Source organism: Amblyomma americanum, chromosome 1, assembly GCF_052857255.1.
Source record: "Amblyomma americanum isolate KBUSLIRL-KWMA chromosome 1, ASM5285725v1, whole genome shotgun sequence".
Classification (NCBI taxonomy): Eukaryota; Metazoa; Arthropoda; class Arachnida; order Ixodida; family Ixodidae; genus Amblyomma; species Amblyomma americanum.
Genome location: NC_135497.1, coordinates 532638349 through 532651496, shown reverse-complemented (window position 1 = coordinate 532651496; position 13148 = coordinate 532638349). Strand labels below are relative to the sequence as shown.

The following is a 13148-nucleotide window of genomic DNA, read 5'->3' as shown; positions in this document are numbered from 1 at the left end:
GATCCCACTGGCGGCATGGTTGTTTTTTCTGCTGCCTTATAAGTAATTTTCTTTAAGCGATTTAATAATTTAAGTACTATAATATCCCACTGATAAGCACAACACATAAAAAATATTCCCCTATGCACCTTGGTTTCGGTGACGGTTGGCACCCTTCATAGGTTGGTCAAACGGGCCCTTCATTTCCTTTAACGTACCTGCTAATAGCTTAACGAGGGTCTTGGTTCTGGCAGTCTTGATGGCATAGGTAGCTTAAGAGGGCTCTCGCACAGTTTCCGCCCTCGCCGTTAGATGACGTTCCACGTCACGCTCGCGGTATTACAGGACGTGCTGCGTCCGCCGCTATGGTCGAGGGTGGCGCTGGTGAACACTCTCAAGGTTCGCTTGCACCCAATGAACATAAATACCCACGAGAGCAGCAGATTGGACAGACGTCGCCGTAGCTCAGTTGGTAAGAGCACCGGACCTGATATTCGGAGGTCGTGGGTTCGGAACCCACCGGCGGCATGGTTGTTTTTTTCTGTTGCTTTATAAGTATTTTCTTTAAGCGATTTATTAATCTAAGTACTACAATATCACACTGATAAGCACAACACATTAAAAACATTCCCCTATGCACCTTGGTTTCGGTGACTGTTGGCTCCCTTCATAGGTTTGTCAAACGGGCCCCTCATTTCCTTTAACTTACCTACTAATAGCTTAACGAGGGTCTCGGTTCTGGCAGTCTTGATGCCATAGGTAGCTTAAGAGGGCTCTCGCACAGTTTCCGCCCTCGCCGTTAGATGACGTTCCACGTCACGCTCGCGGTATTACAGGACGTGCTACGTTCGCCGCTATGGTCGAGGGTGGCGCTGGTGAACACTCTCAAGGTTCGCTTACAACCAATGAACATAAATACCCACGTGAGCAGCAGATAGGACAGCCGTCGCTGTAGCTGAGTTGGTAAGAGCACCGGACGCGATTTTCGGAGGTCGTGGGTTCGGATCCGACCGGTGGCATGGTTGTTTTTTCTGTTGATTTATAAGTAATTTTCTTTAAGCGATTTATTAATCTAAGTACTATAATATCCCACTGGTAAGCACAACACAAAAAAAGACATTCCCCTATGCACCTTGGTTTCGGTGACTATTGGCTCCCTTCATAGGTTTGTCAAACGGGCCCCTCATTTGCTTTAACTTACCTGCTAATAGCTTAGCGAGGGTCTCGGTTCTGGCAGTCTTGATGCCATAGGTAGCTTAAGAGGGCTCTCGCAAAGTTTCCGCCCTCGCCGTTAGATGACGTTCCACGTCACGCTCGCGGTATTACAGGACGTGCTGCGTCCGCCGCTATGGTCGAGGGTGGCGCTGGTGAACACTCTCAAGGTTCGCTTGCACCCAATGAACATAAATACCCACGAGAGCAGCAGATTGGACAGACGTCGCCGTAGCTCAGTTGGTAAGAGCACCGGACCTGATATTCGGAGGTCGTGGGTTCGGAACCCACCGGCGGCATGGTTGTTTTTTTCTGTTGCTTTATAAGTAATTTTCTTTAAGCGATTTATTAATCTAAGTACTATAATATCCCACTGGTAAGCACAACACAAAAAAAACATTCCCCTATGCACCTTGGTTTCGGTGACTGTTGGCTCCCTTCATACGTTTGTCAAACGGGCCCCTCATTTCCTTTACCTTCCCTGCTAATAGCTTAGCGAGGGTCTCGGTTCTGGCGGTCTTGATGCCATAGGTAGCTTTTGAGGGCTCTCGCACAGTTTCCGCCCTCGCCGTTAGATGGCGTTCCACGTCAGGGTCGCTTTATTACAGGACGTGCTACGTCCGCCTCTAAGGTCGAGGGTGGCGCTGATGAACACTCTCAAGGTTCGCTTACACCCAATGAACATAAATACCCACGAGAGCAGCAGATTGGACAGCCGTCGCCGTAGCTCAGTTGGTAAGAGCACCGGACGCGATATTCGGAGGTCGTGGGTTCGGATCCCACCGGCAGCATGGTTGTTTTTTCTGTTGCTTTATAAGTAATTTTCTTTAAGCGATTTATTAATCTAAGTTTTATAGTATCCCACTGGTAAGCACAACACATAAAAAACATTCCCCTGTGCACCTTTGTTTCGGTGACTGTTGGCTCCCTTCATAGGTTTGTCAAAGGGGCCCCTCATTTCCTTTAACTTACCTGCTAATAGCTTAGCGAGGGTCTCGGTTCTGGCAGTCTTGATGCCATAGGTAGCTTATGAGGGCTCTCGCACAGTTTCCGCCCTCGCCGTTAGGTGACGTTCCACGTCACGCTCGCGGTAATACAGGACGTGCTACGTCCGCCGCTAAGGTCGAGGGTGGCGCTGGTGAACACTCTCAAGGTTCGCTTACACCCAATGAACATAAATACCCACGAGATCAGCAGATTGGACAGCCGTCGTCGTAGCTCAGTTGGTAAGAGCACCGTACGCGATATTCGGAGGTCGTGGGTTCAGATCCCACAGGCGGCATGGTTGTTTTTTCTCCTGCTTTATAAGTAATTTTCTTTAAGCGATTTATTATTTTAAGTACTATAATATTCCACTGATAAGCACAACACAAAAAAAGATTCCCCTATGCACCTCAGTTTCGGTGACTGTTGGCTCCCTTCATAGGTTTGTCAAACGAGCCCCTCATTTCCTTTCACTTACCTGCTAATAGCTTAACGAGGGCCTCGGTTCTGGCAGTCTTGATGCCATAGATAGCTTAAGAGGGCTCTCGCACAGTTTCCGCCCTCGTCCTTAGATGACGTTCCACGTCACGTTCGCGGTATTACAGGACGTGCTACGTCCGCCGCTAAGGTCGAGGGTGGCGCTGGTGAACACTCTCAAGGTTCGCTTACACCCAATGAACATAAATACCAAAGAGAGCAGCAGATTGGACAGCCGTCGCCGTAGCTCAGTTGGTAAGAGCACCGGACGCGATATTCGGAGGTCGTGGGTTCGGATCCCACCGGCTGCATGGTTGTTTTTCTGCTGCTTTATAATTTTCTTTAGGCTATTTATAATCTAAGTACTATAATATCTCACTGATAAGCATAACACATAAAAAACATTCCACTATGCACCTTCGTTTCGGTGACTGTTGGCTCCCTTCATAGGTTTGTCAAATGGGCCCCTCATTTCCTTTAACTTACCTGCTAATAGCTTAACGAGGGTCTCGGTTCTGGCAGTCTTGATACTATAGGTAGCTTAAGAGGGCTCTCGCACAGTTTCCGCCCTCACCGTTAGATGACGTTTCACATCACGCTCGCGGTATTACAGGACGTGCTACGTCCGCCGCTATGGTCGAGGATGGCGCTGGTGAACACTCTCAAGGTACGCTTACACCCAATGAACATAAATACCCACGAGAGCAGCAGATTGGACAGCCGTCGCCGTAGCTCAGTTGGTAAGAGCACCGGACGCGATATTCGGAGGTCGTGGGTTCGGATCCCACCGGCGGCATGGTTATTTTTTCTGCTGCTTTAAATGTAATTTTATTTAAGCGATTTATTAATCTAAGTACTATAATATCCCACTGATCAGCACAACGCATAAAAAAACATTCCCCTATGCACCTTGGTTTCGGTGACTGTTGGCTCCCTTCATAGGTTTGTCAAACGGGCCCCTCATTTCCTTTAACTTACCTGCTAATAGCTTAGCGAGGGTCTCGGTTCTGGCAGTTTTGATGCCATAGGTAGTTTATGAGGGCTCTCGCACAGTTTCCGCCCTCGCCGTTAGGTGACGTTCCACGTCACGCTCGCGGTATTACAGGACGTGCTACGTCCGCCGCTATGGTCGAGGGTGGCGCTGGTGAACACTCTCAAGGTTCGCTTACAACCAATGAACATAAATACCCACGTGAGCAGCAGATAGGACAGCCGTCGCTGTAGCTCAGTTGGTAAGAGCACCGGACGCGATATTCGGAGGTCGTGGGTTCGGATCCGACCGGTGGCATGGTTGTTTTTTCTGTTGCTTTATAAGTAATTTTCTTTAAGCGATTTATTAATCTAAGTACTATAATATCCCACTGGTAAGCACAACACAAAAAAAAGACATTCCCCTATGCACCTTGGTTTCGGTGACTATTGGCTCCCTTCATAGGTTTGTCAAACGGGCCCCTCATTTGCTTTAACTTACCTGCTAATAGCTTAGCGAGGGTCTTGGTTCTGGCAGTCTTGATGGCATAGGTAGCTTAAGAGGGCTCTCGCACAGTTTCCGCCCTCGTCCTTAAATGACGTCGTTCCACGTCACGCTCGTGGTATTACAGGACGTGCTATGTCCGCCGCTATGGTCGAGGGTGGCGCTGGTGAACACTCTCAAGGTTCGCTTACACCCAATGAACATAAAGACCCACGAGAGCAGCAGATTGGAGAGCCGTTGCCGCAGCTCAGTTGGTAAGAGCACCGAACGCGATATTCGGAGGTCGTGGGTTCGGATCCCACCGGCGGCATGGTTGTTTTTTCTGCTGCTTTATAAGTATTTTCTTTAAGCGATTTATTAATCTAAGTACTACAATATCACACTGATAAGCACAACACATTAAAAACATTCCCCTATGCACCTTGGTTTCGGTGACTGTTGGCTCCCTTCATAGGTTTGTCAAACGGGCCCCTCATTTCCTTTAACTTACCTACTAATAGCTTAACGAGGGTCTCGGTTCTGGCAGTCTTGATGCCATAGGTAGCTTAAGAGGGCTCTCGCACAGTTTCCGCCCTCGTCGTTAGATGACGTTCCACGTCACGCTCGCGGTATTACAGGACGTGCTACGTTCGCCGCTATGGTCGAGGGTGGCGCTGGTGAACACTCCCAAGGTTCGCTTACAACCAATGAACATAAATACCCACGTGAGCAGCAGATAGGACAGCCGTCGCTGTAGCTCAGTTGGTAAGAGCACCGGACGCGATATTCGGAGGTCGTGGGTTCGGATCCGACCGGTGGCATGGTTGTTTTTTCTGTTGCTTTATAAGTAATTTTCTTTAGGCGATTTAATATTCTAAGTACTATAATATCCCACTGGTAAGCACAACACAAAAAAGACATTCCCCTATGCACCTTGGTTTCGGTGACTATTGGCTCCCTTCATAGGTTTGTCAAACGGGCCCCTCATTTGCTTTAACTTACCTGCTAATAGCTTAGCGAGGGTCTCGGTTCTGGCAGTCTTGATGCCATAGGTAGCTTAAGAGGGCTCTCGCAAAGTTTCCGCCCTCGCCGTTAGATGACGTTCCACGTCACGCTCGCGGTATTACAGGACGTGCTGCGTCCGCCGCTATGGTCGAGGGTGGCGCTGGTGAACACTCTCAAGGTTCGCTTACACCCAATGAACATAAATACCCACGAGAGCAGCAGATTGGACAGACGTCGCCGTAGCTCAGTTGGTGAGAGCACCGGACCTGATATTCGGAGGTCGTGGGTTCGGAACCCACCGGCGGCATGGTTGTTTTTTTCTGTTGCTTTATAAGTAATTTTCTTTAAGCGATTTATTAATCTAAGTACTATAATATCCCACTGGTAAGCACAACACAAAAAAACATTCCCCTATGCACCTTGGTTTCGGTGACTGTTGGCTCATTTCATACGTTTGTCAAACGGGCCCCTCATTTCCTTTAACTTACCTGCTAATAGCTTAGCGAGGGTCTCGGTTCTGGCGGTCTTGATGCCATAGGTAGCTTTTGAGCGCTCTCGCACAGTTTCCGCCCTCGCCGTTAGATGACGTTCCACGTCAGGGTCGCTTTATTACAGGACGTGCTACGTCCGCCGCTAAGGTCGAGGGTGGCGCTGATGAACACTCTCAAGGTTCGCTTACACCCAATGAACATAAATACCCACGAGAGCAGTAGATTGGACAGCCGTCGCCGTAGCTCAGTTGGTAAGAGCACCGGACGCGATATTCGGAGGTCGTGGGTTCGGATCCCACCGGCAGCATGGTTGTTTTTCTGTTGCTTTATAAGTAATTTTCTTTAAGCGATTTATTAATCTAAGTTTTATAGTATCCCACTGGTAAGCACAACACATAAAAAAACATTCCCCTGTGCACCTTTGTTTCGGTGACTGTTGGCTCCCTTCATAGGTTTGTCAAAGGGGCCCCTCATTTCCTTTAACTTACCTGCTAATAGCTTAGCGAGGGTCTCGGTTCTGGCAGTCTTGATGCCATAGGTAGCTTATGAGGGCTCTCGCACAGTTTCCGCCCTCGCCGTTAGGTGACGTTCCACGTCACGCTCGCGGTATTACAGGACGTGCTACGTCCGCCGCTAAGGTCGAGGGTGGCGCTGGTGAACACTCTCAAGGTTCGCTTACACCCAATGAACATAAATACCCACGTGAGCAGCAGATAGGACAGCCGTCGCTGTAGCTCAGTTGGTAAGAGCACCGGACGCGATATTCGGAGGTCGTGGGTTCGGATCCGACCGGTGGCATGGTTGTTTTTTCTGTTGCTTTATAAGTAATTTTCTTTAAGCGATTTATTCATCTAAGTACTATAATATCCCACTGGTAAGCACAACACAAAAAAAGACATTCCCCTATGCACCTTGGTTTCGGTGACTATTGGCTCCCTTCATAGGTTTGTCAAACGGGCCCCTCATTTGCTTTAACTTACCTGCTAATAGCTTAGCGAGGGTCTCGGTTCTGGCAGTCTTGATGCCATAGGTAGCTTAAGAGGGCTCTCGCAAAGTTTCCGCCCTCGCCGTTAGATGACGTTCCACGTCACGCTCGCGGTATTACAGGACGTGCTGCGTCCGCCGCTATGGTCGAGGGTGGCGCTGGTGAACACTCTCAAGGTTCGCTTACACCCAATGAACATAAATACCCACGAGAGCAGCAGATTGGACAGACGTCGCCGTAGCTCAGTTGGTGAGAGCACCGGACCTGATATTCGGAGGTCGTGGGTTCAGAACCCACCGGCGGCATGGTTGTTTTTTTCTGTTGCTTTATAAGTAATTTTCTTTAAGCGATTTATTAATCTAAGTACTATAATATCCCACTGGTAAGCACAACACAAAAAAACATTCCCCTATGCACCTTGGTTTCGGTGACTGTTGGCTCCCTTCATACGTTTGTCAAACGGGCCCCTCATTTCCTTTAACTTACCTGCTAATAGCTTAGCGAGGGTCTCGGTTCTGGCGGTCTTGATGCCATAGGTAGCTTTTGAGGGCTCTCGCACAGTTTCCGCCCTCGCCGTTAGATGACGTTCCACGTCAGGGTCGCTTTATTACAGGACGTGCTACGTCCGCCGCTAATGTCGAGGGTGGCGCTGATGAACACTCTCAAGGTTCGCTTACACCCAATGAACATAAATACCCACGAGAGCAGCAGATTGGACAGCCGTCGTCGTAGCTCAGTTGGTAAGAGCACCGTACGCGATATTCGGAGGTCGTGGGTTCAGATCCCACCGGTGACATGGTTGTTTTTTCTCCTGCTTTATAAGTAATTTTCTTTAAGCGATTTATTATTTTAAGTACTATAATATCCCACTGATAAGCACAACACAAAAAAAAGATTCCCCTATGCACCTCAGTTTCGGTGACTGTTGGCTCCCTTCATAGGTTTGTCAAACGAGCCCCTCATTTCCTTTCACTTACCTGCTAATAGCTTAACGAGGGCCTCGGTTCTGGCAGTCTTGATGCCATAGATAGCTTAAGAGGGCTCTCGCACTGTTTCCGCCCTCGTCCTTAGATGACGTTCCACGTCACGTTCGCGGTATTACAGGACGTGCTACGTCCGCCGCTAAGGTCGAGGGTGGCGCTGGTGAACGCTCTCAAGGTTCGCTTACACCCAATGAACATAAATACCAACGAGAGCAGCAGATTGGACAGCCGTCGCCGTAGCTCAGTTGGTAAGAGCACCGGACGCGACATTCGGAGGTCGTGGGTTCGGATCCCACCGGCTGCATGGTTGTTTTTCTGCTGCTTTATAATTTTCTTTAGGCGATTTATTAATCTAAGTACTATAATATCTCACTGATAAGCATAACACATAAAAAAACATTCCCCTATGCACCTTCGTTTCGGTGACTGTTGGCTCCCTTCATAGGTTTGTCGAATGGGCCCCTCATTTCCTTTAACTTACCTGCTAATAGCTTAACGAGGGTCTCGGTCCTGGCAGTCTTGATGCCATAGGTAGCTTAAGAGGGCTCTCGCACAGTTTCCGCCCTCGTCCTTAGATGACGTTCCACGTCACGCTCGCGGTATTACAGGACGTGCTATGTCCGCCGCTATGGTCGAGGGTGGCGCTGGTGAACACTCTCAAGATTCGCTTACACCCAATGAACATAAATACCCACGAGAGCAGCAGATTGGACAGCCGTTGCCGTAGCTCAGTTGGTAAGAGCACCGAACGCGATATTCGGAGGTCGTGGGTTCGGATCCCACCGGCGGCATGGTTTTTTCTGCTGCTTTATAAGTAATTTTCTTTAAGCGATTTATTAATCTAAGTACTACAATATCACACTGATAAGCACAACACATAAAAAAACATTCCCCTATGCACCATGGTTTCGGTGACTGTGGGCTCCCTTCATAGGTTTGTCAAACGGGCCCCTCATTTCCTTTAACTTTCCTGCTAATAGCTTAACGAGGGTCTCTGTTCTGGCAGTCTTGATGCCATAGGTAGCTTAAGAGGGCTCTCGCACAGTTTCCGCCCTCGCCGTTAGACGACGTTTTACGTCACGCTCGCGGCATTACAGGACGTGCTACGTCCGCTGCTATGGTCGAGGGTGGCGCTGGTGAACACTCTCAAGGTTCGCTTACACACAATCAACATAAATACCCACGAGAGCTGCAGATTGCACTGCCGTCGCCGTAGCTCAGTTGGTAAGAGCACCGAACGCGATATTCGGAGGTCGTTGGTTCGGATCCCACCGGCGGCATGGTTGTTTTTTCTGCTGCTTTATAAGTAATTTTCTTTAAGCGATTTATTAATCTAAGTACTACAATATCACACTGATAAGCACAACACATAAAAAAACATTCCCCTTTGCACCTTGGTTTCGGTGACTGTTGGCTCCCTTCATAGGTTTGTCAAACGGGCCCCTCATTTCCTTTAACTTTCCTGCTAATAGCTTAACGAGGGTCTCGGTTCTGGCAGTCTTGATGCCATAGGTAGCTTAAGAGGGCTCTCGCACAGTTTCCGCCCTCGTCATTAGATGACGTTCCACGTCACGCTCGCGGTATTACAGGACGTGCTACGTTCGCCGCTATGGTCGAGGGTGGCGCTGGTGAACACTCTCAAGGTTCGCTTACAACCAAAGAACATAAATACCCACGAGAGCAGCAGATTGGAGAGCCGTTGCCGTAGCTCAGTTGGTAAGAGCACCGGACGCGATATTCGGAGGTCGTGGGTTCGGATCTCACCGGCGGCATGGTTGTTTTTTTGCTGCTTTAAACGTAATTTTCTTTAAGCGATTTATAAATCTAAGTACTATAATATCCCACTGAGAGGCACAACACATAAAAAAACATTCCCCTATGCACCTTGGTTTCGGTGACTGTTGGCTCCCTTCAAAGGTTTGTCAAACGGGCCCATCATTTCCTTTAACTTACCTACTAATAGCTTAACGAGGGTCTCGGTTCTGGCAGTTTTGATGCCATAGGTATCTTATGAGGGCTCTCGCACAGTTTCCGCCCTCGCCGTTAGATGACGTTCCACGTCACGCTCGCGGTATTACAGGACGTGCTACGTCCACCGCTAAGGTCGAGGGTGGCGCTGGTGAACACTCTCAAGGTTCGCTTACACCCAATGAACATAAATACCCACGAGAGCAGCAGATTGGACAGCCGTCGCCGTAGCTCAGTTGGTAAGAGCACCGGACGCGATATTCGGAGGTCGTGGGTTCGGATCCCACCGGCGGCATGGTTATTTTTTCTGCTGCTTTAAATGTAATTTTATTCAAGCGATTTATTATTCTAAGTACTATAATATCCCACTGATCAGCACAACGCATAAAAAAACATTCCCCTATGCACCTTGGTTTCGGTGACTGTTGGCTCCCTTCATAGGTTTGTCAAACGGGTCCCTCATTTCCTTTAACTTACCTGCTAATAGCTTAACGAGGGTCTCGGTCCTGGCAGTCTTGATGCCATAGGTAGCTTAAGAGGGCTCTCGCACAGTTTCCGCCCTCGTCCTTAGATGACATTCCACGTCACGCTCGCGGTATTACAGGACGTGCTACGTCCGCCGCTATGGTCGAGGGTGGCGCTGGTGAACACTCTCAAGATTCGCTTACACCCAATGAACATAAATACCCACGAGAGCAGCAGATTGGACAGCCGTCCCTGTAGCTCAGTTGTAAGAGCACCGGACGCGATATTCAGAGGTCGTGGGTTCGGATCCCACTGGCGGCATGGTTGTTTTTTCTGCTGCCTTATAAGTAATTTTCTTTAAGCGATTTATTAATCTAAGTACTATAATATCCCACTGGTAAGCACAACACAAAAAAACGTTCCCCTATGCACCTTGGTTTCGGTGACTGTTGGCTCCCTTCATACGTTTGTCAAACGGGCCCCTCATTTCCTTTAACTTACCTGCTAATAGCTTAGCGAGGGTCTCGGTTCTGGCGGTCTTGATGCCATAGGTAGCTTTTGAGGGCTCTCGCACAGTTTCCGCCCTCGCCGTTAGATGACGTTCCACGTCAGGGTCGCGGTATTACAGGACGTGCTACGTCCGCCGCTAAGGTCGAGGGTGGCGCTGATGAACACTCTCAAAGTTCGCTTACACCCAATGAACATAAATACCCACGAGAGCAGCAGATTGGACAGCCGTCGCCGTAGCTCAGTTGGTAAGAGCACCGGACGCGATATTCGGAGGTCGTGGGTTCGGATCCCACCGGCAGCATGGTTGTTTTTTCTGTTGCTTTATAAGTAATTTTCTTTAAGCGATTTATTAATCTAAGTTTTATAGTATCCCACTGGTAAGCACAACACATAAAAAAACATTCCCCTGTGCACTTTTGTTTCGGTGACTGTTGGCTCCCTTCATAGGTTTGTCAAAGGGGCCCCTCATTTCCTTTAACTTACCTGCTAATAGCTTAGCGAGGGTCTCGGTTCTGGCAGTCTTGATGCCATAGGTAGCTTATGAGGGCTCTCGCACAGTTTCCGCCCTCGCCGTTAGGTGACGTTCCACGTCACGCTCGCGGTATTACAGGACGTGCTACGTCCGCCGCTAAGGTCGAGGGTGGCGCTGGTGAACACTCTCAAGGTTCGCTTACACCCAATGAACATAAATACCCACGAGAGCAGCAGATTGGACAGCCGTCGCCGTAGCTCAGTTGGTAAGAGCACCGTACGCGATATTCGGAGGTCGTGGGTTCAGATCCCACCGGCGGCATGGTTGTTTTTTCTCCTGCTTTATAAGTAATTTTCTTTAAGCGATTTTAATCTAAGTACTATAATATCTCACTGATAAGCATAACACATAAAAAAACATTCCCCTATGCACCTTCGTTTCGGTGACTGTTGGCTCCCTTCATAGGTTTGTCAAATGGGCCCCTCATTTCCTTTAACTTACCTGCTAATAGCTTAACGAGGGTCTCGGTTCTGGCAGTCTTGATACTATAGGTAGCTTAAGAGGGCTCTCGCACAGTTTCCGCCCTCACCGTTAGATGACGTTTCACATCACGCTCGCGGTATTACTGGACGTGCTACGTCCGCCGCTATGGTCGAGGATGGCGCTGGTGAACACTCTCAAGGTTCGCTTACACCCAATGAACATAAATACCCACGAGAGCAGCAGATTGGAGAGCCGTTGCCGTAGCTCAGTTGGTAGGAGCACCGAACGCGATATTCGGAGGTGGTGGGTTCGGATAACACCGGCGGCATGGTTGTTTTTTCTGCTGCTTTATAAGTAATTTTCTTTAAGCGATTTATTAATCTAACTACTACAATATCCCACTGATAAGCACAACTATAAAAAAACATTCCCCTATGCACCTTGGTTTCGGTGACTGTTGGCTCCCTTCAGAGGTTTGTCAAACGGGCCCCTCATTTCCTTTAACTTTCCTGCTAATAGCTTAACGAGGGTCTCGGTTCTGGCAGTCTTGATGCCATAGGTAGCTTAGGAGGGCTCTCGCACAGTTTCCGCCCTCGCCGTTAGATGACGTTCCACGTCACGCTCGCGGTATTACAGGACGTGCTACGTCCGCCGCTATGGTCGAGGGTGGCGCTGGTGAACACTCTCAAGGTTCGCTTACACCCAATGAACATAAATACCCACGAGAGCAGCAGATTGGAGAGCCGTTGCCGTAGCTCAGTTGGTAAGAGCACCGAAGGCGATATTGGGAGGTCCTGGAATCGGATCCCACCGGCGGCATGGTTTTTTCTGCTGCTTTATAAGTAATTTTCTTTAAGCGATTTAATAATTTAAGTACTACAATATCACACTGATAAGCACAACACATAAAAAAACATTCCCCTATGCACCTTGGTTTCGGTGACTGTTGGCTCCCTTCATAGGTTTGTCAAACGGGCCCCTCATTTCCTTTAACTTTCCTGCTAATAGCTTAACGAGGGTCTCTGTTCTGGCAGTCTTGATGCCATAGGTAGCTTAAGAGGGCTCTCGCACAGTTTCCGCCCTCGCCGTTAGATGACGTTTTACGTCAAGCTCGCGGTATTACAGGACGTGCTACGTCCGCTGCTATGGTCGAGGGTGGCGCTGGTGGACACTCTCAAGGTTCGCTTACACACAATCAACATAAATACCCACGAGAGCTGCAGATTGGACTGCCGTCGCCGTAGCTCAGTTGGTAAGAGCACCGAACGCGATATTCGGAGGTCGTGGGTTCGGATCCCACCGGCGGCATGGTTGTTTTTTTCTGCTGCTTTATAAGTAATTTTCTTTAAGCGATTTATTAATCTAAGTACTACAATATCACACTGATAAGCACAACACATAAAAAACATTCCCCTATGCACCTTGGTTTCGGTGACTGTTGGCTCCCTTCATAGGTTTGTCAAACGGGCCCCTCATTTCCTTTAACTTTCCTGCTAATAGCTTAACGACGGTCTCGGTTCTGGCAGTCTTGATGCCATAGGTAGCTTAAAAGGGCTCTCGCACAGTTTCCGCCCTCGCCGTTAGATGACGTTGCACGTCACGCTCGCGGTATTACAGGACGTGCTACGTCCGCTGCTATGGTCGAGGGTGGCGCTGGTGAACACTCTCAAGGTTCGCTTAC

The 13148-nt window shown here is 48.9% G+C and overlaps 4 non-coding genes across 4 annotated transcripts; all 4 read left to right on the top strand.

Annotated features, from left to right (window-relative positions):
- The first annotated feature begins 433 nt into the window (after positions 1–433).
- TRNAS-UGA (transfer RNA serine (anticodon UGA)) lies at positions 434–507 on the top strand. Its single transcript has one exon. It is a non-coding gene; the product is annotated as a tRNA-Ser (tRNA).
- Positions 508–1416: 909 nt separating this feature from the next.
- Positions 1417–1490, top strand: TRNAS-UGA (transfer RNA serine (anticodon UGA)). Its single transcript has one exon. It is a non-coding gene; the product is annotated as a tRNA-Ser (tRNA).
- A 3853-nt stretch (positions 1491–5343) lies between these two features.
- Positions 5344–5417, top strand: TRNAS-UGA (transfer RNA serine (anticodon UGA)). The gene has a single exon. It is a non-coding gene; the product is annotated as a tRNA-Ser (tRNA).
- Positions 5418–6817: 1400 nt separating this feature from the next.
- Positions 6818–6891, top strand: TRNAS-UGA (transfer RNA serine (anticodon UGA)). The gene has a single exon. It is a non-coding gene; the product is annotated as a tRNA-Ser (tRNA).
- Positions 6892–13148: the final 6257 nt, after the last annotated feature.